The 27,437-nt window shown below is 35.2% G+C and overlaps 1 long non-coding RNA gene across 1 annotated transcript in view; it reads right to left on the bottom strand.

Moving 5' to 3' along the window:
* Positions 1-218: 218 nt before the first annotated feature.
* The window catches only part of LOC134806985 (uncharacterized), a 78,298-nt gene continuing 51,079 nt past the window's right edge, over positions 219-27,437 (bottom strand). Inside the window, exon 3 of the long non-coding RNA XR_010147533.1 lies at positions 219-1,387. This is a non-coding gene — a long non-coding RNA (uncharacterized LOC134806985). The remainder of the gene's footprint in view (positions 1,388-27,437) is intronic.

Raw genomic sequence — 27,437 nt, 5'->3', positions numbered from 1 at the left:
TTTTAAAATATGGGTTTGGCCACCTCTTGCTCTTTGTCTCATTCTTTTTTGCCCCTCCCCCTTCTGCCGTGGGATGAGGCAGCAGGACAGCCCTTGTGAGATGCCAGCCTCTAAATAAAGTTATGTTCTTTATAAATCACTCAGTCTGTGGTATTCTGTTATAGCAGCACAAGACAAGCCAAGACAGAAGCTTTATTAAGCTGCTTTGTAATTTTTTTCATCATTAAAAATCTTTCTTAAAGGTGTAGAACTTGTAATAGAGAAAATAATTTGAAAGGAAAAATTAACAGAACCAATTTTCATAATATATTGGTATATCATCTAACTTAAATTTAGTAAAGGAACTTACTTTTCTAGTTAGTAAATGGAGTATGTTTCCTTTTATTAGCCAAGATTTTGAATATCTCTACTTTATTCAAATTTGGGGGGAAATGGTGGATATTAGGAAGCATAACATATAATGAAGATACATGAGAAAGGGCAATTTATTCATAATAGACTCCAAAATTGTATCAGCAAAATTGACCTTTTTAAAAAACTTCTGGTACTAGTATTTGAAACAGTACTCACATCACATTTACTTCTATTTGAAAAAGGAAAATATGCATACATTATCTAAATGGGTTGTATAAATGGATTCAGTAGTCAAATTTCCACAGAATGTCATGCCACAATATTCCAGAATTCCAATTACATTTTAGAATTGGACTGTCCACAAAGAAGGTTTTAGGAAGGAACACACATATGTGCACACGTGCACACACACACACACACACGCAAACTAAAATTGTCCTGAGTTTATTTCTCGAGGACTTATTTAAAAGGTAAATGAAAGGTACTGATATATCAAATAGAACAATTTTCTAGAAGCCAGTTAAGTATTGTTTGTCTGAATTTGTTTAAAAAAATCATTAAGTAAAAAGCACTTGAAATATAATGGAGCCTATTTGCAAAAACTTCTAAATTTCTGTTATGTAACAACCAAGAAACCTAAAATCATGTACCATGAATCATGTAATTGTTAATATTACAATGAAATTGTTTAGGATCTGAGTCCTAAAAGAAGGGAAAAAAGAAAGAAAAATAAGTTGAGAATAAGCTCTTTTATATAATTCAATTATTTGTAAAAGTTTTATGACTGAGTTCAAATTTGCTAAAGGTAAGAGGTTGTTTTCTTAGCTTCCATACATCTGGTCAAAGCTGTGGCTATGAGAGAGGATATTCAACGAAATATGAGCTTTGATACTAATTTGGGTCTCACCAATGCCAAGGTCAGCTCCTCTGGGTTATAGTAACAGACTATTCATCATACTTTGTCTCCATGTGTGGCCTTGTTCTGAACTGATGAGAATCTGCAGTTCACTGGGCATTGCTTGTGACTGAAGGGCTAAAATTAAATCAAATGACAGGGAATCAGTTGGATTCATCTCTATATATAAAAGATATTTTCTTAGGATAAAGAAGAGTCAAGAAGTAAAGAAACTCTTAGAAAATATTCCTTAATTCCAGTTAGATCCAGACATGACATGCTATTTATTCAAAAAATTTATTCTCAGCAAGGGGAGCTTGAGTAGGTAGGTAAAAAATTTGTTTTCAAAGACTTCTTTTTGAATCATTAATCCATTTTCCTCTGCATTTCTAAACTAGCTTTCTTCTAGAAAAAAATTTTTCATTGTTGGTGCTTTGGAAAGAAAGTTTTTGATCACTCTGAAAAAAAGTACACTAAAATATGAAAGTAGTGCTAACAAATTATGCCCTGACTACAAAATGAAGAAAATTAGAACATATCTCTGAACTCTGAACATATACATTTTAAGAAAAATTTTCTATCTTAAGAAGATAGGAAGGCTCAAAATTAAGATATTAGTTGCATTTTTACAAAGGCATTTGCATTTCTCACATTCAACATTTTACAGTACAAACTAGAATGAGCTAACATTTTGTTTCAATGTTCATAAATACAACGTCAAGAGGCAGCTATATTAAATTTGGAATAAAATGATTTTGTTTCAAAGCTAAAATTGATTATCTCGCTGTTGTTTAACTTTGAATAAGTCATTTAAATATTTGAGATCTTGGTGTCTAATCTCTTTATAAACTCTAAAATGAATATAATGCTGTTAAACCCACAAGGTGATTGTCATTCTCAGTTTTTTCCCAGTCCTGCCTTACCCACCATTCATAACAGACGCCTACTTCAGTTAATACTCTCCAGTCGATCAAACTAAGGTCTAAGGCTGGTGATTGTACATCCAGTGACAATTTTCCACTGGCTGATTGGGTCTGGAAATTGTCTGGGAAAGAGTTTTCTTACATCAGACACCACAGAAACAATAATTTTTTAATATGATAATGTTTGAGTAATTCTCACCCAAAAGTCTTTCATAAAATCTATTCAAATTATTTAATATAAATTCATTGCATATATTGGAATAATATATCTTTTGGGAATATCTATATTCTCAGTCAAGGAAGCTGGACTCCTACTATATAATTCCACATATAGTTTTAAATGACATTGAATATGTTGTTATAGTATATAAATAGGATGGAATTTAATTTTAAATACTAATAATCAAAAATATATGATAAACTGATTTACTCTGAATCTATGAAAATTTTGACCTTATCTTATATTCTTTTCCATGAATGGTGTATTTACATATTCCAGGAATTATAATAATAACATATGAAATACATATTTATTGATAAGCCCTCCACATATGAGAATTTATAAAATACTATAATTAACTTTTACCTCAGTACAGATTAATCTATCTAATTCCAACTTTTAGTTTCTCCAATGTAATTGCAGGATTATGGAATTGTAACAAATTTACTGTCAAGAATGAGAGGTGAAGACGTTTCTCTACTATCCTCTTATATTTTCTCATTAAATTTTTGTCAACAACAACCTGTAATTTTTTTTTATACTTTAAGTTTTAGGGTACCTGCAACGTGCAGGTTAGCTACATATGTATACTGTGCCATGTTGGTGTGCTGAACCCAGTAACTCATCATTTAACATTAGGTATATCTCCTAAAGCTTTCCCTCCCCACTCCCCCCACCCCACAACAGGCCCCGGTGTATGATGTTCCCCTGCCTGTGTCCGTGTGTTCTCATTGTTCAATTCTCACCTATGAGTGAGAACATGTGGTGTTTGGTTTTTTCTCCTTGCGATAGTTTGCTGAGAATGATGGTTTCCAGCTTCATCCATGTCCCTACAAAGGACACGAACTCATCATTTTTTATGGCTGCATAGTATTCCGTGGTGTATATATGCCACATTTTCTTAATCCAGTCTATCATTGTTGGACATTTGGGTTGGTTCCAAGTCTTTGCTATTGTGAATAGTGCCACAATAAACATACTGGTTTATGTAAAACAATAACTAAAACACTTAATTTAAACTTAAAATCTTCTTCCAAATTATAGTTTACATGAAGATTGAATTCCATGGCTAAATAGCTTTTGAATTTTTGTCTATGTGTTCTACTAACTTTTAACAACAGCCCCTAGATTTCATTTTTACAAATATGTGTATAAATGATGGGTGAACCCCTAATTGTGCAACATAGTTCCAGTAGTCTCATAGTATCTTTTGATTTTCTTATGGTCTGCTCTATGATTTATTAAATTTAGCACCTATGAAATATATTGAAATGTTAAGCCTGCATAAACCTTTCTACCTAGGTTAACTATTTGGATCTCTCAGTCATAAAAGGTACTTTCCAGGCCTTTCCTGTCTACCATACTTCTAATTTCTTCTGATAAATTTAAAGTGACTTTCCCAGCACTATCACTGCAAATGTTAGTGACCTCTTTATGCTAGAAATTCCTTCCAGAAAAATGATAACTGCCTAGCAGGACTACCATGAATATTAAATGAGATAATACATATGATAGAAACCCAGTGATTGGTACTGTGGACTGTCAGTATTAGTTTGCTTCTTTTCCTGGCTAAAAGGAAACAAAAAGAATACCTCATCACTAAGCAGGTGCTGAGAGACATTGATTAAATTTAGGCCATATTTCAAAGTAGTTATTCCATTAGAATGCTTTAACTAGGACACTAATTAGAAAATGGCATAGATAGTGCTTAGTTTTGGCTGCTATTACAATTTCTGGCATAGAAAAACTATACTTATTTCATTCAGAGACTGTAGAATTACACTGTATCCACTTTAAAACATACCTCCACTTATAAGTTGATTCCATCTGAAAAGAGGAATGAATGCTTGATTAATTATATTTGTGTTGTTTTATTTTATCTAAAGATAAAGTAATATAGAAACTTATAGATGCTTATTGAAAATAAGTATGATTTTTGAAGTACTCTGTGACATTATCATAGACAAGGAAATACTTTAAATGAAGTAAAATTGATAGATTGCATATACTAAGCATGCATTGATTAAATATAGGAAAAGGGTTTTCAGAGATAATTTACATAAGAAAAAATATTTTTAGGCAGAATAGAGCCAAGCTCTTTTACATATCTCCAAAATAATATTAGGCTGTTTTTCAGGGGTCTATTTCTTGGTGAATACTGAATGTGAATATTTCACACCCCTCCAACCCTCAGCTCAGTGAGTTTGTCTAAAGATATGTTTACCTTCTTATTCTTTCAGTCAAAATTGGCAGACACCTCTAGGGAACATGTCTTTCAATGATGGGCTTTTGTCTCTGAAGTTTCACCATTTTAATACATTAGCTCCACAAGTCCTATTGCCTTGTTAAAACTCTTACATATTAAGTTTGATTTTTTTTTCTTTTTAAAAGAATTTAAAGTTATTCTCAGTGGAAGCGTTACTCCAAAATATATCATGTGTCATTTTTGGTAGTGGAACTACTTGGTACTCTTCTTAAATTTAATTATTAGGAAGAGGTAGAAGGTAAAATAACAAAATCAGCTTCATATACTCCAGTATTGTGTTGCTGGTCGTAGAAGAGGCTAAAAATTTGGCATTCAGCATTCACTAAAAAAGTAGAGCCCTGGCCGGGCTCGGTGGCTCACACCTGTAATCCCAGCAATTTGGGAGGTCGAGGCAGGCGGATTACGAGGTCGGGAGATCGAGACCATCCTGGCTAACATGGTGAAACCCTGTCTCTACTGTAAAATACAAAAAATTAGCCGGGCGTGGTGGCAAGTGCTTGTAGTCCCAGCTACTCGGGAGGCTGAGGCAGGAGAATGGCCAGAACCCAGGAGGCGGAGCTTGCAGTGAGCAAAGAACTCCAGCCTGGGCGACAGAGCGAGACTCCGTCTCAAAAAAAAAAAAAAAAAAAGAAAAGAAGGAAAAGTAGAGCCCCCCCAAAATAGCCCAAACATTAGTTTGGCACCCTGAACTGTTATTATACTAAGTAAAAATTTAATATACCGAGTAAAAAACAGCTAGTCACAGAAGACCACGTTTTTTTTAAATTCCATTTATAAGAAATGTCCAGAATAGGCAAATTTATAAAGCCTGGAAGTACAGTAGAATTTTTCTTGTGTCAGCCACCTTGGAGGAAATGCAGAGGGATTGCTCATGAGTATGAGATTTCTTTTTGAGGTGATGAAAATAAACTAATATTTATTGTGATAATAGTTGTACACCTCTGTGAATATACTAACACAGTTTGAATTTTATATTTTAACTGGTGCATCACATGTCATGTGAATTATATCTCAAACTATAACTTTAAAAATGAAAGCAAAATAAAGACATTTCCAGGGAGAGAAAAACAAATAACCAATCATCAGACCTAATTGCAATAAAAAGTCAGATATTTCTATGGCTAAATAGAAGATAAAATAAAATGAACAGATGAAAGCTTGGATATTTAGAAAGAAAAAATGGAAAAATATGTACAGAAAAACACTAAATAAATTTTAAATCTATAAATTAATGATAATAATTTTTATATATTCAAAATTTATAAAATAAAATGCATGAAAAAATAAAGTAAAAGAAATATACTAATAAGTGTTAAAGTGTTCAAAGGTTTTTTACTTGGAAGTACAAAAGTAGTAATTTTCCAGCACTATTTGTTGAAAAGACTACTCTTTTCTCCGTTACATTGTCTTTAAACCCTTTTCAAAAATCATTTGAACATAAATGTGAAAGTTTATTTCTAGACTTCCAATTTTATTCCATGGATCTATGTGTCTGTCCTAATGCCACTGCCACACGGACTTGATTACTATAGTTTTGCAGTTAGTTTTGAAATCAGAAGTGTGAGTCATCTATTTTTGTACATTTTCAAAATGGTCTTGACTATTCATGGTCCCTTGAGATTTAATAATCAGCTTGTCAATTTCTCCAAAGAAGCCTTTTAGGATTATGAGTGGGATAGTGTCTAACTTGAAGATTGATTCTAAAATGATTGCCATTTTTACATTAATAACTTCTAATTTATGAACATATGATGTTAGTCCATTTATTTAGATCCTTTTTAAATTCGTTCAGAAATGTTGTGTAGTTTTCAGTGTATATATCTTGCTTTTTTTTGCTAAGTTGATTTGTATTTTATTCTTTCTGAAGCTCTTGTAAATGACAGTAATTTACAATAAACTTAGTAAGTCAAAAACATATATTTATATTTTTAAAACAAGATAAAAAATCGGAATATAACTATTGCCCCACCTGAGATGTGAATCATCCCTTTGTCCAGTGTGTCCACACTCTCCAAGCTACCTGCCTGTTAATCACTCAATAGCCATCTCCCTTATCAGATCAAGTGTCAAATATCACAGTGCGTATGCGCCACTAGCCCTATTTGAGGTAGTAATGGCCCCAAAGTGCAAGAGTAGTGATACTGGCAATTTAGATATTCCAAAGAGAAGCTGTAAAATGCTTTCTTTAAGTGAAAATGTAAAAATTTTTGACTTAATGGAAAAAAAGGAAGTCATATGTTGAGGTTGCTAAAATCTATAGTAAGAAATGCATCGTCTATCTGTGAAGCTGTGAAGAAGGTAAAAGAAATTTGTGCTAGCATTGCTGTCACACCTCAAACTGCAAAAGTTATGGCAACAGTGCATAAGTGCTTAGTTAAGGTGGAAAAGCCATTAAATTTGTGGATGGAAGACATAAACAGAAACGTGTTTCAATTGACAATGATGTGTTATGTCAGAATGCATTGAGGCTATATGACAACTTCAGTAGGAAGTCCCTGAAACAAGAAACACAAAGCCATTTACTTCAAATTAGAGACAGTGCACAGATTCAGGAATGGGTTTAAACTAAAAAATGTAAAAATTACTGGGTAGGTTGTGTCTGCTGATTAAACTTAATGAGAGATATGTATATTTATGAAAAAAATGATATATATAGGGTTCCATGCTATCTGTGGTTTCAGGCATCCACTGAGGGTCTTAGAATATATCACCCAAAATAAGAGGGAGTTACTGGACTTTTGTTTGAAGAAAAGCAGAGAGAAAACTGTAATAGCTGGAGCTAGAGGTATATGAAAAAAAATTGTTTCTCTTAAGATAAAATATCCCATAACATGATTATATACTAATCAGAATGGTAATAGACAAAGTAGGTTTAATTAATGAACTGAAGTCCTTAATATGGTGAAAGGTGAGTTTATCCACAACAAAAAGGGAAATGGCCTTTTCTTGGAAATCATTAGGAAAGGTTGAATGGAGGAAGAAGAACAAGTTTGAGTGGCTCCTGAAGCGGGGAAGAAATATGAAAATGAGTTTAAAATATTATAAATCGAATTATTCCTAATGAGACCTTTTGTGGCAGAATAACCTAATAGGTACATAGGTTAGAAGATTCCGTGTATTGTCATATTTCAAGGATTGAGTATGGTAGGGGTTAATTTGAATAGAAGAAAGAGAAGGACAGGAAGAATTTGAATTCTCTAGAAAACCCTGAAGAGGGAGAAAAGAGGCAGGGTATAACATATGTGAGAAATGAGATGAGGACATCCTTAAAGTGAGAGACACTAAAGAAATGGTGTCAAGAGAAACATATGAAATGGCATTTATAAATTATTTGATTATGGATACCACTTAATAAACACATTTTCTCAGTCTTCCCTGTGAATTTTTAAATTATATACACATTACTCACTAATGTTCATATCTACCCAGGGATAGAAGAATGATTTAAAACGCATTGATTTCGTGTCTGAGAAGCCCTATGAAGCACATAAATAGCATTTGTGCACACAGGAGTGCCAGAAAGGGACACTTTGAACTCTGGAAGTCATTGCCAGTAACTGTTTCTGAAAGGATTCTTGCCTGTCCTCACGGAGCCATCCTACCATCAAGCTGGGCATGTATTTGACTTTAAATTCTGCCTCTTGAGCACTTGAAAACATGTGTCTTTCCTGTTTGTAATAATCAATGAGGTACTGTGTAGCTGATGTCACTACAACACCTATTTGGAGATGCTCTGTGTGGTAGACCAAAAAAGCCTGATGTTACTTACTGCCAACACAAACATATAAGATTGTGTTCAGACCCCTAACGTGCCCCTACCATACTTTCAAATTCCAAGAGCTGAAGTAAATCAATAACTCAGGTTGGGAAGCCCTGAAGAAAAGATACTGAGGTTCTAGAACGGAGGTGTGGTAAGTGCTGTAGTGGCTGAATCCATAAGGCATTTCCGAAATGGTATTAGATAATGTTGGTATTCAATTTTTTATGTAACACTTCAGAAAAATTCAAGCAAAGATACAAGTCAAGATGGCTAGGATTCTTATTTCCAACAATTGACAGTAAAGGTATTTCATCATCTGAGACCAGAAGGCAGAAGGAGAAGCAAACTTTTGGAGTGGAAGACAATGAGTTTGTTTTTGACAAATAAGTTTTAGAGTGATTACAGCACAAACATTATAAATAAATTTCAAGCAGGAAGTTGGTTATAAAATATAGGTCAATTATTTCTCTAATGTTCATCACTTTTTTGAGATTGCACAATCTTGAAGATAAGGAATAAATTTTTTTTTAAATATTAGGAAAGATAACACTGCTAAAAACAAAATGGCTATTAGAGTACTTAGATATAGTTTCTCATGAAAGTGATGTGAGGGAGACCTGGCTGCAGGATTGAAGCCATTTTGGAACATAAACACACAAAATTATGATCAGCTGATGATTAAATATTTGATAAATGTATTAACCAAAGTGAGAAAAAAATAATCACAATCTTTAGAGACTCATCAGACTGTGGAAGGCGTGGCTTTGCCTCCTTCAGATTATCAACCAAGCAGTTAGATCTGTGTACATCTTTCCTTAGTCCTCCAGGAGAGCTACCAGCCACTGGCTTCTCTTTGATAAATAGAAAGCAGCTGGTGTCTCAAGGATGGCTATTAATCTCCTCACAAGATAAAAGGAACTGGCAAAGCTGAGGAATGCTTTGTAATCATTGATTCATGCATTCCTTTCCGAAGAATAATAAAAGATCTTTGAAGCAGTTTCTGTTTAGAAGATGGATGCATTTTAATTGATACATGGTCATTTTAAGAAGTCAGGGTGTACCAATTTGAAGTCAGAATTTTAAACAAAAAAAACTATTTTTTATTAAACTTTAAGTTCTGGGATACATGTGCAGAATGTGCAGGTTGGTTAAATAGGTATACATGTGCCATGGTGGTTTGCTGCACCCATCAACCCGTCATCTAGGTTTTAAGCCCCGCATGCATTATGTATTTGTCCTAATGCTCTCCCTCCCCTTGGCCCACACCCCCTGACAGGTCCTGCTGTGTGATGTTCCCCTCCCTGTGTCCATGTGTTCTGATTGTTGAACTCCCACTTATGAATGAGAACATGCGGTGTGTGGTTTTCTATTCCTGTGTTAGTTTGCTGAGAATGATGGTTCACAGCTTCATCCAGGTCCCTGCAAAGGCCATGAACTCATTCTTCTTCATGTCTGCATAGTATTCCATGGTGTATATGTGCCACATTTTCTTTATCCAGTCTATTATTGATGGGAATTTGGGTTGGTTCCAAGTCTTTGCTATTGTGAATAGCACTGCAGTAAACAAAGGTGTACATGTGTGTTTATAGTAGAATGATTTATAATCCTTTGGGTATATACCCAGTAATGAGATTGCTGGGTCAAATGGTATTTCTGATTCAAGATCCTTGAGGAATCGCCACATAGTCTTCCAGAATGGGTGAACTAATTCGCACTCCCACCAACAGTATAAAAGCATTCCTATTTCTCCACATCCTCTCAGCATCTGTTGTTTCCTGACTTTTTAATGATAGCCATTCTAACTGGCATGAGATGGTATCTCACTGTGGTTCTGCTTTGCATTTCTCTAATGACCAGTGATGACGAGCTTTTTATCATGTTTGTTGCCCACATAAATGTCTTCTTTTGTGATGTGTCTGTTTGTATCCTTTGCCCACTTTATGATGGGGTTGTTTGTTTTTTCTTGTAAATTTGTTGAAGTTCCTTGTAGATTCTGGATATTAGACCTTTGTCAGATGGATAGATTGCAAAAATTTTCTCCCATTCTGTAGGTTGCCTGTTCACCCTGATGATAGTTTCCTTTGCTGTGCAGAAGCTCTTTGATTTCATTAGATTCCATTTGTCAATTTTGGCTTTTGTTGCCATTGCTTTTGGTGTTTTAGTCATGAAGTGTTTGCCCATGCCTATGTCCTGAATGGTATTGCCTAGGTTTTCTTCTAGAGTTTATGGCTTTAGGTTTAAGCCTTTAATCCATCTTGAGTTAATTTTTGTATGAGATGTAAGGAAGGTGTTCAGTTTCAGGTTTCTGCATATTGCTAGCCAGTTTTCCCAGCACCATTTATTAAACAGGGAATCCTTTCTCCATTGCTTGTTTTTGTCAGGTTTGTCAAAGATCAGATGGTTTTAGATGTGTGGTGTTATTTCTGCAGACTCTGTTCTGCTCAATTGGTCTATATATCTGTTTTGGTACCAATATCAGCTCTTAATTACTGCCTCAATTTCAGAACTTATTATTGGTCTATTTAGGGATTCAACTTCTTCCTGGTTTACCCTTGGGAGGGTGTATATGTCCAGGACTTTATCCATTTCTTCTAGATTTTCTAGTTTATTTGCATACAGGTGTTTATAATATTCTCTGATGGTAGTTTGTATTTCTGTGGGAAAAGTGGTGATACCCCCTTTATCATTTTTTATTATGTACATTTGATTCTTCTTTCTTTTCTTCTTTATTAGTCTGGCTAACAGTCTATTCTGTTAATCTTTTCAAAACACCAACTCCTAGATTCATTGAGTTTTGGAGGGTTTTTCATGTCTTTATCTCCTGCAGCTCTGCTCTGATCTTAGTTATTTCTTGTCTTCTGCTAGCTTTTGAATTTGTTTGCTCTTGCTTTTCTAGTTCTTTTAATTGTGACGTTAGGTTGTCAATATTAGGTCTTTCCCACTTTCTTCTGTGGGGATTTAGTGCTATACATATCCCTCTAAACACTACTTTAGCTGTGTCCCAGAGATCCTGGTATGTTGCGTCTTTGTTCTCATTGGTTTCAAAGAATTTATTTATTTCTTCCTTAATTTCATTATTTACCCAGTAGTCATTTAAGAGCAGGTTGTTCAGTTTGCCTGTAGTTGTGCAGTCTTGAGTGAGTTTCTTAATCTTGAGTTCTAATTTGATTGCACTGTGGTCTGAGAGACTGTTTATGATTTCCATTTGCTGAGGAGTGTTTTACTTTCAATTATCAGGTCGATTTTATAATAAGTGCTATGTGGTGCTGAGAAGAATGTATATTCTGTTGATTTGGGGTGGAGAGTTCTGCAGATGTCTCTTAGTTCTGCTTGGTACAGAGCTGCGTTCAAGTCCTGAATATTCTTGTTAATTTTCTGTCTCATTGATCTGTCTAATATTTACAGTGGGGTGTTAAAGTCTCCCACTATTATTGTGTGGGAGTCTAAGTCTCTTGGTAGGTCTCTAAGAACTTGCTTTATGAATCTGGATGCTCCTGTATTGAGTGCATATATATTTAGAATAGTTAGTTCTTGTTGCATTGATCCCTTTACCATTATGTAATGCCTTTTTGTCTTTTTTTATCTTTGTTGGTTTAAAATCTGTTTTATCAGAGACTAGGATTGCAACCCCTGCTTATTTTTGCTTTCCACTTGCTTGGTAAATATTCCTTCATCCTTTTATTTTGAGCCTATGTGTGTCTTTGCACATGAGATGGTTCTCCTGAATACAGCACACTGATGGGTCTTGACTCTTTATCCAATTTCCCAGCCTGTGTCTTTTAATTGAGGCATTTAGCTCATTTACATTTAATGTAAATATTGTTATGTGTACATTTCATCCTGTCAACATGATGCTAGCTGTTTATTTTATACATTAGTTGATGCAGTTTCTTCGTAGTGTCATTGGTCTTTATACTTTGATATGTTTTTGCAGTGGCTGGTACTGGCTTTTCCCTTCCATATTTAGTGGTTCCTTCAGGAGCTCTTGTGAGGCAGGCCTGGTGGTAACAAAATCCCTTAGCATGTGCTTGTTTGTAAAGGACTTTATTTCTTCTTTGCTTGTGAAACTTAGTTTGACTGGATATGAAATTCTGGGTTGAAAATTCTTTTCTTTATGAATGTTGAATATTGGCCCATACTCTCTTCTGGCTTGTAGGGTTTCTGCAGAGACATCTGCTGTTTGTTGGATTGGCTTCCCTTTGTAGGTAACCTGACCTTTCTGGCTGCCCTTAACATTTTTTCCTTCATTTCAACCTTGGAGAATCTGATGATTATGTGTCTTGGGGTTGCTCTTCTTGAGGAGTATCTTGGTGGTGTTCTCTTATTTCCTGAATTTGAATGTTGGCCTGTCTCGCTAGGTTGGGGAAGTTCTCCTGGATAATATCCTTAAGTGTGTTTTCCAGCTTGGTTCCATTCTCCCTGTCACTTTCAGGTACACCAATCAATTGTACATTTGGCCTTTTCACATAGTTTCATATTTCTTGGAGGCTTTTTTCATTCTTTTTCATTCTTTTTTCTCTAATCTTGTCTTCATGGTTTATTTTATTAAGTTGATCTTCAATCTCTGATATCCTTTCTTCCCCTCGATCAGTTCAGCTATTGATATTTGTGTATGCTACACAAAGTTCTTGCACTGTGTTTTTCAGCTCCATCAGGTTATTTATGTTCTTCTCTAAAGTGGTTAATCTAGTTAGCAGTTCCTGTAACCTTTTATCAAGGTTCTTAGCTTCCTTGCATGGGGTTACAACATGCTCCTTTAGCTTAGAGAAGTTTGTTATTGCTCACCTTCTTAAGTCTATTTCTGTCAATTTGTCAAAGCCATTCTCTGTCCAGTTTTGTGCCCCTGCTGGAGAGGAGTTGTGATCGTTTGGAGAAGAGAGATTCTGGTTTTTGGAATTTTCAGGATTTTAGTGCTGATTTTTCCTCATCTTCGTGGATTTTTCTACCTTTGATCTTTGATGCTGTTGGCTTTTGGATGGGGTTTTTCTGTGGGCATCTTTTTCATTGAGATTGATGTTATTGCTTTCTGTTTGTTAGTTTTCCTTCTAACAGTCAGGCCCCTCTTCCACAGCTCTGCTGGTATTTGCTGGAGGTCCACTCCAAACCCTGTTTGCCTGGGTATCACCAGTGGAGGCTGTAGAACAGCAAAGATTGCTGCCTGTTCCTTCCTCTGGAAGCTTCGTCCCAGAGGGGCACCCTCCTGATGCCAGCCGGAACTTTCCTGTATGAGGTGTCTGTTGATCCCTGCTGAGAGGTGTCTCCCAGTTAAGAGATACAGAGGTCAGGGACCCACTTGAGGAGGCAGTCTGTCCCTTAGCAGAGCTCAAGAGCTGTGCTGGGAGATCTGCTGCTGTCTTCAGAGCAGGCATGCAGGATCATTTAAGTCTGCTGAAGCTGTGCCCACAGCTGCCCCTTCCCCCAGGTGCTCTGTAGCAGGCAGATGGGAATTTTTTCTACAAGTCCTTTACTGGGGCTGCTGCCTTTCTTTCAGAGATGCCCTGCCCAGTGAGGAGAAATCTAGAGAGGCAGTCTGGCCCCAGGTGTTTGGCTACACTGTGGTGAGTTCTGCACAATCAGAGTTAACACTGTGAGGGGAAAACCACCTACTAAAGCCTCAGTAATGGCAGACACCCCTCCTCCCACCAAGCTCGATTGTCCCGGGTTAACTTCAGACTGCTGTGCTGTCAGTGAGAATTTCAAGCCAGTGGTTCTTAGCTTGCTGGGCTCCATGGGAGTGGGACCCTCTGAGCAAGACCACTTAGCTCCCTGGCTTCAGCCCCTTTTCCAGGGGAGTGAATGGTTCTGTCTCGCTGGGTTTCCAGGTACCCCTGGAGTGCAAAAAAGAAAAAAAAAAAAACTCCTGCAGCTAGCTCAGTGTCTGCCCAAACAGCTGCCCAATTTTGTGCTTCAAACCCAGGGCCCTGGTGGTGCATGCACACGAGGGAATCTCCTGGTCTATGGGTTGCAAAAACCATGGGAAAAGCATAGTATCTGGGCCATATAGCACAGTCCTCATGGCACAGTCCCTCACAGCTTCCCTTGGATAGGGGAGGGAGTTCCCTGGCCCCTTGAACTTCCTAGGTGAGGCAATGCCCCACCCTGCTTCTGCTCACCCTCCATGGGCTGCACCCACTTTCTAACCAGTCCCAATGAGATGAGCTGGCTACCTCAGTTGGAAATGCAGAAATCACCCAACTTCTGTGTTGGTCTTGCTGGGAGCTGCAGACTGGAGCTGTTCCTGTTCAGCCATCTTGCCAGAAAGTCTAAACAAAGTTTCTTACTCAGAGCAAACTATTACCTAAAGGTGTATATTGTATGAAGTTTCTTAGTGTCTTTCATTATAGAGTAGAATCACAAACCTGGTCAATTCTAGGAGGAGTCAACTAAAAGTTCTTCTTCTTGGTCTTAACATCCTTTCTACCATCTACTCAACTGTATTTTAGGGCTAAAAACTGAAACATAGTGATTTAGGTTTTAGAACAATACATTTATTTAAAAGAATAGTATATGGACCTCAAAATGAATAGTAGCCATTGGAATGTCTTTGTAGGTTCAATTTTTTTAAATATGAGAATTACTTATTATTATAATGCACATTATTCAATATAATTTACTTTATTACAATATTCATCAACTGGAAGAGATCCAAAATTTCTTTGAAAATAGTTGAAAGAAAATTTATTTTCTTAAACAGAATATTTTATATAAATGAAATTAAATTGTTTAATCACACAACCATGTAATATTGCATGTTACATATATATTGCAAATATGCTTATTACATATTATTATTATTATTATTACTATTATTATTATTGAGATAGAGTCTTGCTCTGTCGCCCAGGCTAGAGTGCAGTGGCATGATCTCGGCTCACTGCAAGCTCCGCCTCCTGGGTTCACGTCATTCTCCTGCCTCAGCCTCCCCAGTAGCTGGGACTACAGGTGCCCGTCACCACGCCTGGCTAATTATTTATATTTTTAGTAGATACGGGGTTTCACCGTGTTAGCCAGGATGGTCTCAATCTCCTGACCTCATGATCCGCCCGCCTCAGCCTCCCAACACACATGTATATTATAAATTAAAAATGTAATTTTTAAATATTTTATACTTAAAAATAGTAACTTGATAAAGTCATATTCAGTCCAGAGCTTTTTAAATATGGGTCCAACGATAATTAGTAATAATTCAATAGCTTCCTCATCAAATCCATAATCAGATACCCAAGGCCTTATATAGCAGAAATTGTGATGGACAAATATACAAATGTGTAAATGAAGAAAATCTTCCCTCTGACAATTCCACAGTACTTTTTTAATCCCTGTTTATAAGAATCATTTGGAGTTAACTCAGGATGGAATTTGGAATGCCTATCTACTATATCTAGATAGGTGGAGGATATAGTTGACACAAATAAGGCTGAAACTCTTATTATGAATAAACACAAAATAGAATGCAAGGGAAGGGAAGATTAATTCATAGCAGTTTTTATGAACTGGTTATAGTTCATATTTTTCTATTATTTATGCTTGGTCAGTAAATAAATGATTATTAATTTTATGGATTTTGATGGCCAGATATTATTTGAATACATATAACTTCCCACAACCTTTAAACCAAAAATTAGGAGAGATAAAACCTAGTAAGTACAACAAAAGCCCTAGAAATCTTATTTTTTTTGCCCATTTAAAAAAGCTTAATAAAATACTATGTCATTAATCCGAAAAATAAATGAATTTTGAAATATATACAGATTAATTTATTTTTTCAGGAAACTATTTCACTTGGAGTTAGAAATATTTATTTCTAAACCAAAAATAAATGCAATACTGCTAACAAATTTTTTTTAAAAAAACTATATATTCAGTTGTTGTTCTTAGGTGATTTTTAAATTGTTTTTAAAGCCCTAAACAAGTTTCTATCCAAGATACTGAACGTGTTTGCAGTATTTCTGATCAAAACTATGTCCCAAAATACATTAAGAATTCCCACTTTAAACTTCCTTATATAAGCCAAAGCATAATGTTAGGTAAGTGTTTTGAATGTATGAATATCTTTGTTTCCTCTCAGTGACACATAGAGTCCTATATTTTGGTTTGTGAAGTTATATATTTTTATTAATTGTTTCTGTGTATGTGTGTGCATATATTGATGTATTAGCTCATTAATAATGAGTCAATTTTTCTTCCATTTCTGAAAGGTTGATAATAGTTATTCATATTAATAAAATTAATATTGATATATAAAGAGACAATAGTGCCTCAGCACCGACATTTATAATTCCTCTTGCAGAACCACTTTCATTTACTCTAGTTACAAAAGTTGCCAGAAACTGTATTCAATACTTTGGTGTTCTAAGTATCAATATATTGATTAAACATATTTTTACATTGAATAAACTTGTATGTCACTCTCATAAGTGCTCTAAGATTTCATATCTATTTTAATATTATGATTATTTTTATAGTACAGATTTACTTCAAACTTGCTGTGGTCTACATGTTGGTGTCCCCCAAAATTCATATGTTAGAACTGAATCTGTAACTTCATATTAAATCAATGTCCATTGCTAATAAGAAGGATTTAATTTATGCTTCAATCCTGGCAGTTAAGATTTGATCACTACATTCTAGTGAATGAAGAATGAGGCCTTCTTTATTCTTTTACCACCATAGAGAAACATCATAAAAGCTTTGGGAAAAGGTATTAAGGGGGAAAAAAAAAAAACTAGGACAATCCCCTCATAGTTTTCATAATCAAGGATTTGTTTATAATAAAACATTCACAATTTTGCAAATGAGTACATAGAAATTTTAGTATTTTTTTACTTAGAAAGTGCAAAATGGGGCCAGGTGCGGTGACTCACGCCTGTAATCCTAGCACTTTGGGAGGCCAAGGCGGGCAGATTGCCTGAGCTCAGGAGATCATTAATATACTATATTAATATAGTAATATTAGGAGTTCGGGACTTTGGGGGAAGTGATTAGGTTATGAGTGCTTCACCCTTATGAATGGGATTGGTGATCTAATAAAAAAGGCTTGAGGGAGGCTGTGTCCTTCTACCATATCAGGAGGCAACAAGAGGTGCAATCTATGAAGCAAAGAGCAACTTCACTAGACACTGAATTTGATGGAGCCTTTATCTTGGACTCCCCAGTCTCTGGAATGGTAAGCAATACATTTCTATGATTCATAAATTACCAGTCTAAGGTATTTTGTTATAGCAGCCAGAATGGACTAAGGCAAAGGTTATCCTAATTATGTAGGAGTTTTGGTCATTTTGCAATTTTTTTTTTTTTTTTTTTTTGGAGATGGAGTCTTGCTTTGTCACCCAGGCTGGAGTGCAGTGGTGCGATCTGGGCTCACTGCAACCTCTACTTCCCGAGTTCAAGCAAGTCTCCTGCCTCAGCCTCCAGAGTAGCTGGGAGTACAGGTGCAAGCCGCTGCCACACCCGGCTAATTTTTTTTAATATATTTTAGTAGAGACTGGGTCTCACCGTGTTGCCTGACCTGGTCTCCAACTCCTGAGCTCAGGCAATCTGCCTGCCTCGGCCTCCCAAAGTGCTAGGATTACAGGCGTGAGTCACCGCACCTGGCCCCATTTTGCACTTTCTAAATAAAAAAATACTAAAATTTCTATGTACTCATTTGCAAAATTGTGAATGTTTTATTATAAACAAATCCTTGACTATGAAAACCATGAGGGAACTGTCCTAGTTTTTTTTTTTCCTTAATACCTTTTCCCAAAGCTTTTATGATGTTTATGGTGGAAAAAGAATAAAGAGGGCCTCATTCTTCATTCACTAGAGTGTACTGATCAAATCTTAACTGCCAAGATTGAAACATAAATTAAATCCTGCTTATAGGCAATGGACATTGATTTAATATGAAGCTACCGATGCTATTGACAGGCTAGTCAGAAAGCTACATCTTACTACTAGTAAAATTTACAAACTGAGAGTTATGTTGTCTAATGCTTTTGGAGGTCATGGAAGATGGATTCTAGATCTTCTAATTAGGACTACTCTTAATTTTTAAACTATGCATTTTTAAAAACATATTTATATATGTATATATATAAATATATATGCATATATACTTATAAATATATATACATATATATTTATAAATATATATACATATATTTATAAATAAGTATATATATATAAATATTTACAACATATTTATATATACTAGATGTCCTGTGACATTGTCAGGATTGCAGCAATTAAGCCACTTGCTGCAGTAAAGAGATGGAGTTAGAGTACTGGATGACAATTGTCATTCCATTGTTCTTACTTTTCGTCATGTAGCTTGGTTACACAGATTGAATTAATCATAGCTTAACACATTATCACTACTGGAACATTCATGATGCATTTTTACCCTTAATTTATCCAGTTATTCAGTTAAATAAAGATAATTTCTCATATCCACCACTCAAACGGACAGCTAGAATACTCCAGAAAACTTACATGTACCTGTTGGAACTGCACCTATCCAGTTTTACTGTCCACCCTAAAATGAGCTGTTACTGTAACTTTTGTGTTTTTATTTAGTTTTTCTTATTTCAAGTTTTATAACACAGGTAGTCCTCTGGTGTTATTTCCAGCTTTATGCGTTAAGCAGTCCCTTATGTTGCCAGTGACTGGCCATACTATCTGTACCATGTGCCAATGTTCTATATGGCACAAGTGTATTTGAGATCCTTTGAAGCACTTTATTCTGTTCTATTGGTAACTTAGTTTGTCCCTTTATAAATATACACTGTCTTAGTAAGTTAAATATAGACTTTTTTCTTAGATTCATTCTAGAAAGTACTCCAATCTCCTCATCTAATTATATTCATAAAGAAAAAATGGAGTTGCAGATAATAAGTGTCTCAATGAAAAGAGATAATGTATTATTGTTAAAAATGAAAAAAAAAACCCTCATTTTAAGGCACTACATAATCGAACTGCATTTGATAGAAAATCAGGGAGAAATATTGCGTTCTTATAATGATGCTGTATTCTAGATACTTAAATTGATTTTTGTAAAATTATATAAAGAGAAATTTCTTCAGTTTAATACAGAGTCTCAAAATTTCCTCTTTTAGCTACGTTGGTATGTATTTTCTTTGGGCAATGCTGTTGTTGTAAATAAGGAAATTTGAAGAAAGATAAAGCAAAATTTAAAATAAAAAAAAACAACAACATGCATATGAAAGTTTCAAGGGCTTCTGTGGCATCTAAGACAAGAGAGTCCATAACCCCAGAAAGATGGGAAACTTATTGAGAATAGACCAATAACCTGCACCTTACTTTTCCTCTTGGGACATTTTCCAAGTCTTAAGTGACATCTAGCGAGAGACTAGATAGCCCAGCAGAGCACATCTACTCTGATGTCAAGAAACCAGTAGAGCTTTCTGCAAATTCTTAAAAACATGGGGAAAAGAAAATGGGATTTGGGCATGGCTTTGTTAGCAGTCAAGGCTTGTGCAGCCAAGATTCTGCAGAGAAGAGATGCATAGAGGTTAAATATGATGCCCTACCTGGACTTTTCCTCAGATCATTTCAAAACTCTTAATGTAAACTGTGACAAATACTAAGAAACCTAGTAAAAAGTAGCTGAAACACTTAATGGATCTTTTGACAATCTTACAATGGTGAATATTTAGTGGTTCTGACAATAAATTGGATTTCAGGACCTGGTGAGACCTGGCAAGTTGGTGCGGGGTAGACTTAAAATAGATCAAGCATTGAATATAAATGCAACTTCTAGTTAGCTTCATCCATTACGGATTAAGGTGATCCTTTTTTTTCCCTTACTCTAGAAGCCTGAAAGAGAATGGGTGTATGTTTCCTGGAGAAAGATATCATTCAAAGCATCTATAATAGTTTAAAACATGATGCCTGACACACAGTGAAATGTTATCAGGTATTCTAAGGGTAAAAAAACAAAAGATTTGAAAAACAGATAACATAGTTTAGAAGCAACTCAGATATTGAAATTTTCAAACATAAACTTTAATATAATTGTGATTAATATGTCAAGAATATGAATGATGAGATGGAGAAATGCACCAGATTGCTGGGGAAAATGTATACATATATAACAATATATATAAAACTCTGCATGTGTATTTCAATAATCTGGTCAATATAATGTAAATTTTAGAACAAAATACATGAATGCCATTAAATTAAAAAATAATAGGCTTAGAAGTGTATTAGAATAAAAGGAAGAGATTACCAATGCACTGGAAAACGGTCTAGACTGAAACACATAGAGAAAGAAAACTGATAGATAAACAAAAAGAAAGGCAAGAGACATATGGGATGCATAAAATAACACAAGAATTATCAAAAGTAGATAAGAAAGAAATAGGAATAATTCATATTCAAAAAGATAATCACTAAGAATATTCCTAAGTTGATGAAAGATATTAAGCCACATATTCAAGAAGCACAACAAACTTCATGTAGGATAAATACAGATAAAACTAAACTTAATGCACATTGTAGTAACACTGTTAAAACTCTAAGACAAAAATAAAATCTTTAAGAATGAGAAAAAAGATTATCTTTAGGTGAACAAAAGCATAATGATCAACTTACTAATCACTGAAGAAGAAAAAATAATACATCTTAGCAAAATTGATGTAAAAAACTACTGGTCTAGAAATCTATATTCAGTAAAAATGTTATTCACAAGTGAAGACAAATAGAAGTATCTCCAGTCAACAAAAATGAAGAGGAAATTCATCATCAACAATCCCACACGAAAAGTAATATTAAACAGTGTTCTTCAGACAGGAGAAAAATTATGTCAAGTAGAAAGGATAGAACGTAATGGTAACTATGGTAATGATATGAGTAAATCTAAATAAATATTGACAGTAGGAAACAGTAATTGTAGTTTGTTATGTAGGTCAAAATCAATGTAGAAATGAATATATGAACAAAGAACACCCAAGGCAGGAGGAAGTAAAAGAAGTTAATGTATTATAAGGCCAGACAATTGTCTGGGATGTGATATATTAGTTATTTATATTGGATGCTACTAAGTTAAGGTGCATTTGTTCATGAAACCATTAAACAAATAATAAAAATATTTTATCATAAATAACCCTGTAGATGAGGCAATGAAACCCTACTGAAACTTGACTGATACAAAGAAAAAGGGAAGGACATACAACATGTAGAAAACAAATTGGATCAATTTACATCAAATGTAAATAAAGTAAAACTTCCATTATAAAGTCACAGATTATCAGAATGATTTTTTTGTTTTGATTTTTTTTTTTTTTTTGAAACAGAGTCTTGCTCTGTCGCACAGGCTGGAGTGCAGTGGTGCAACTTGGCTCACTGCAACCTCTGCCTCCCGGGTTCAAGCAATTCTTCTGCCTCAGCCTCCCGAGTAGCTAAGATTACAGCCATGTGCCACTATACCTGGCTAATTTTGTATTTTAGTAGAGACGGGGTTTCACCATATTGGCCAGGATGGTCGTGAACTCCTGACCTTGTGATCCGCCTGCCTTGGCCTCCCAAAGTGCTGGGATTACAGGCATGAGCCACTGTGCCCCGCCATCAGAATGAATTTTTATGAAGAAAAACTATATTCTATGTGGAAGAAAGACATTTTAATTAAGGGAAGAGGAACATGGAAAATGAAAGTATACAACATTTGTCATGCAACGAATTTTTAAAAAAGAAATAAAGAGGAGCTATATAAATATCAAACAAAATAAACCATAGGGCATGAATTACTCCTGGAGATGAAGAGGAATACTTCAAAATAATATGGAGGCCGATAAACCAGGAAAATGTAACAATCACAAATATTATGCAACTATTAACATAGTATTATCATTATAAAGCAAGAATTAACAGAATTAGCAAATCTACAAGTCTCTCATCAAAATGGGAGACTTTATCACACCTCTGTCAGTAAGTGAATGAGCAACAAAAAAACGTAGAAAGAATTCATAAGATCTGAAAAACCCTATTTTCTCAATTAACTTCATTAACATATGTGGAACATAGCACACAACTGCAGAATATACATTTATTTTAACTTCATAAAAACCTTTGCTAAATATACATCAAGTCTGAGGGATGTAGCAATACCCTGAATATGTAATAATGTGTTACCTTAAATGCATATGGTTTAGTTATTTATCACTGCATGATAGACTACCTCAAAACTTCACAGATTTATAAAACAAATAATTCATTTATTTTCAAGAGTCTCTGGATTGTCTGAAATCACCTAGCCATTTTTTTCTTGGGGTTTCTTTTCTTTTCTTTTCTTTTTTCTTTTGAGACGGAGTCTTGCTCTGTCGCCCAGGCTGGAGTGCAGTGGCGCGATCTCGGCTCACTGCAACCTCCACCTCCACCTCCGGGGTTCATGCCTTTCTCCTGCCTCAGCCTCCCTAGTAGCTGGACTACAGGACTACAGGCGCCCGCCACCACGCCCGGCTAATTTTTTATTTTTCTTTTTTTTGTATTTTTAGTAGAGACGGGGTTTCACCGTGTTGGCCAGGATGGTCTCGATCTCCTGACCTCGTGATCCGCTGGCCTTGGCCTCCCAAAGTGCTGGGATTACAGGCATAAGCCACCATGCCCGGCCTTTTCTTGGGGTTTCTGTTCAACACTGACAGATATAGTCACTGTTGTGTAAGGTTACAGTCCCACTGGGCTCTAAGCGAATGGTTTAATAACATGGCTATTGGTGAATATCGATGGTTGTTTAAAAACTCATATGGGATCGTATGAGAATGGAAGATTTTAGTTCTCCATTATATTATCTCCCATTATCAAGCTCATGGCTTGAGCTTCTTGTACCACAGTAGCTGGATTTCAAAAGCAAAAATTCCAGGAATAATTTTGGTACCAACTCTTACAGTAACTTTTCAGCTATCTTTGTGGATAATAATGCAATTCTTATTTATGAGTTCAGTACTTCTCAACAAATCCATTTTTATTTTTACTTTATGATATTCTGAAACTAAGAACTATAACGATGTAAATAAATACTAGAACTAATGGGGTCCATGAAATAAAGGAGAGTAAGCCAGATAATCTACATGGTGTTTATGTTCAGATGTGAACGTTAGAAGTATACCTCTTCTCGGCCGGGCGCGGTGGCTCAAGCCTGTAATCACAGCACTTTGGGAGGCTGAGGCAGGCGGATCATGAGGTCAGGAGATCGAGACCATCCTGGCTAACACGCTGAAACCCCTTCTCTACTAAAAATACAAAAAATTAGCCGGGCGTGGTGACGGGCGCCTGTAGTCCCAGCTGCTCAGGAGGCTGAGGCAGGAGAATGGCATGAACCCGGGAGGCGGAGCTTGCAGTGAGCCGAGATCGTGCCACTGCACTCCAGCCTGGGCGACAGAGCGAGACTCCGTCTTAAAAAAATAAAATAAAATAAATAAAATAAAAAATAAATGAGAGTACTAAATAAATAATTTATATTTTATGTCTTCCACATGTTTTGACTTAGAGTTAAGTTGTAGCATGATAAAAAAAAAAAAAGGGAAAAAGTTTTTCTCTTTGTAAGTGTAAACTAAAATAGTGCTTAAATTTATATGAAATCTCACATTGCACTATTTTGAATGCCTTTTCTATCTCCAATGTTAATAAACTGCCTCAATTTATTTTTCCTACAAGAAATTTGCAGAGAAGAGGAGTTAAGCATACCAAGTTAATAACACAAATGTTTGGAAATGAGTATGGTTATACTAAAAATTAAGGTAAAAACTTGTGCTTATTGAACTTTGGCCATCCAAACTTCGCTTACAATTTTAAGGTTTAACCTTTAGGTTTTCTCCTATTACTGCATATCAACTATTTAAAGTCATTCGAAACTACCCATCAGAAACATTTAACTTCCAGTGACACTGTGCTGTATTTTATTCAATATGATGTCTGTTCTAAATGAAATATAAGACTAAAGTAACAGTGTTTCCTTTCTTTGAAATCAGGTTTTCATTATAGAGCTGACCTTTAAATGTCCCATTTTTGTTAGGCAAACAACATTATTTGAAATTAGTCACAGGTTTCTTGTTCTGTGTAAGCAAAGCTTGATTACAAGCCTTTCCATAAAGCTTCTATTCGGTTTAATAATTCATACTTCTCTGCTTATCAGCTTTAGAACTCTAAAGGAGGCATTTGCCTATAAATCTTTCCTACTGCTACATTTTATTTTAATTCACAGCAACAGAACACTAACATAATTGGTGCAATCTGTTATTTACAGATATGCGGTGAGACGCAGGTGGCAAAGTCTTTTTTAGTGTTGTAAGGAAAAGTAAGACCTTCTTTCACAACTTGAGTTATGTGAATAAAAATTGTTCCTGGGTTAGGGTAGCAGCCATTGTCACTAAGGTTGTTCTCTAATTTCTGAAGTAAATCTTTTCCGTATGGAATCCTTTTCAAGTCCACTCTGCACCAGAATGTGTATTTTGTGTTTCTTAAAAAAGGGGCCCCATAAAGAAATGTTATTGGGTTTTGTATTTGTAATTCTTAACAAATATCCAGAATAAATTGGTTTATGATTTTGTTCTAATAAAATTATCTGCAAATGCTTTCTAAAATCTAAAACACAAATCATGCTTTTTTGCCCCATCATAACTTCTAGTTTTAAATTTTCCAAAATCAAAGCTCAGTTGCTTCATTCATCACACAGACCTTTGATACATTTCCATTGTTTGTTTAAATGAACATCCCAATAAACATTTTTTTAAATAGTAACTCTGTAATGACTCAGTTGAAAATTTTATCATATAATACAAGTCCACGTTCAATTGCCTACAATCTTTGAGGTCAGATATAATTTGGACATCAGAACTTCTTACATGTTATAAAGGCAATATAAGTGTATATTGCATGTTATACAGAACTTCAGCACCGTGTAATTGTGGGATAGAGAGCCTCATTTTAATTTAATCAGGGTTTGCCCCAATCTTCTATTTTTTTAAGATTCAGCTTTTGGAAATTGTGAGTAAGTGATTACATTCTTTAATATTCTCTCCCTCCCTCCCTCCCTCCCTCCCTCCCTCCCTTCCTTCCTTCCTCCCTCACTCCCCCACTCCCTCTCTCTCTCTTTCTTTCCTTCCTTCCTTCTTTCTTTTCTTTTCTTTCCTTCCTTCCTTCCATCCTTCCTTCCTTCCTTCCTTCCTTCCTTCCTTTCTTTTTCTTTCTTTCTTTCTCTGTTCTTAACTTGCTGATACTCTAGCAAAGCCACAGGGGGATTTTGTTGTTGTTGTTATTTTTGTTGGTGGTGGTTTTGCTCACTGATGTTTATAAAGTGTTTACAACAGTGAGTGGAAGATATAAACACCCAAAAGATAATTGTTGAATGAATTGTATGAATGAACGTGTGGGTACATTTTATTTCCATTCAACTGCCACTTGTTAAGCACAAAGCATTATCCAGTTATCGGGGAACTAAGAATTTATAATAATGTAAGGAAGTAAATATATAAAATAGTAAAAAATAGCACTTATTGAAATTTACATTGTGCCAGTAGTTTTCATAGTGTCTTGCGAAATTCTCAAAATAAGTTTGGGATATGCTTACTATTATTTCCCTTAAATTGTGTATGTAAAACTGAGAACTTAGAAAGGATAAAAGACTTGTCAAAGATGTCACAAATGGTAATATCAGAACTAGACTTTGAACACAGGCAATTTGACTTTGAAGCCCACAGCATTAAGGATCTAGATATAGTGAACATGTCAGCAAGTAGGTGATAATGCAATTCAGTATGTTAATAAGGATAAAAAAAGATTTTTAAAAGTATAAAAAGTTTTCACATAATAGCATGGTTGTAATGGGTGGAATAATGAAAGAGAGCTTCACTGAGGTGGCAGGCAGGAAAGGATAATTATTGATAGATATATGTAGGCTTTAGAGAGGTGTAATGTTGAGAAAAACTACCACATAGACTCAAGGTCCAGAGTGAGGAATTTCTAAACATGCTAACATATGTATTCATGGTACTGAAGGAAGAAAAGCTAATCTTGAGAAAATCCAAAATTTATAAAAAGAAGGTAATCCCCAAAACACAACACCATAAAGCATCTTTTGTGGCTCGACATCTTTTCACAACTGCTGCTTTATTTCTATATTTATCTCTATATAAAACTTATGAACAGAATATTCAATACTTTCCATATCAGTTTATCACCTCATGCTTGGTTCTACTCCAAGAAGATTGTCACCATAATTCACTATTGTGATAATCATCAATAATAACTATTTGTCAAATTTAATGGTCAATACTCAGTCTCTATCTTATTATGACTCAGTAGTATTTCAAAATTTTCTAGCAACCTTATTGAAATTTTGTTTCACTTGACTTATTATATGTATCATTACATGTATTTTTCTCCTCCTTCCCTTCTTACTAATACTTTATGTTTTTTGCTGGAGTATCTCTTCATATTTCTAAATGCTCAGCAGCTCATGCTCAGTTTTCCAATAATCTTTCTTTTTTCTCTTTCTCCTCTCTCTCTTTCTCCCCTCCCTCCTTCCCTCTTTTTCTTTTTTCTTGTTTTGTTTCTTTCTCTTTCTTTTCTTTCTTTTTCTTTCTTTTCTTTCTTTTTCTCTTTCTTTCTTTTTTCTTTCTTTTCTTTCTTTTCCTTTCTCTCTTGCTTTCTTTCTTCCCCTCTCTTTTCCTTCCTTCCTTCCCTCCCTCCCTCCTTTCTTTCTTACTTCCCTCCCTCCCTCCCTCCTTTCTTTCTTTCTTTCTTTCTCTCTCTTTCTTTCTTTTTCCTTCCTTCCTTCCTTCTTTCTCTTTCTTTCTTTTTCTTATTTATGATTCCATACAGGTTTAGCTATAAATAGTTGATCTCCAAATTTATAGCCTGGGCTGGGTGTGGCAGTTCACACCTCTAATCCCAGCACTTTGGGAGGCCAAGGCAGGCCAATTGCTTGAGCTCAGAAGTTCGAGACCAGCCTGGGCAACACGGTGAAACCCAATCTCTACAAAAACACAAAAATTATCTGGGCAAAGTTGCACACATCTGTA

Source organism: Pan troglodytes, chromosome 9 (assembly GCF_028858775.2).
Source record: "Pan troglodytes isolate AG18354 chromosome 9, NHGRI_mPanTro3-v2.0_pri, whole genome shotgun sequence".
In the NCBI taxonomy this organism is placed as follows: Eukaryota; Metazoa; Chordata; class Mammalia; order Primates; family Hominidae; genus Pan; species Pan troglodytes.
This window is presented reverse-complemented; position numbering and strand designations above follow the sequence as displayed.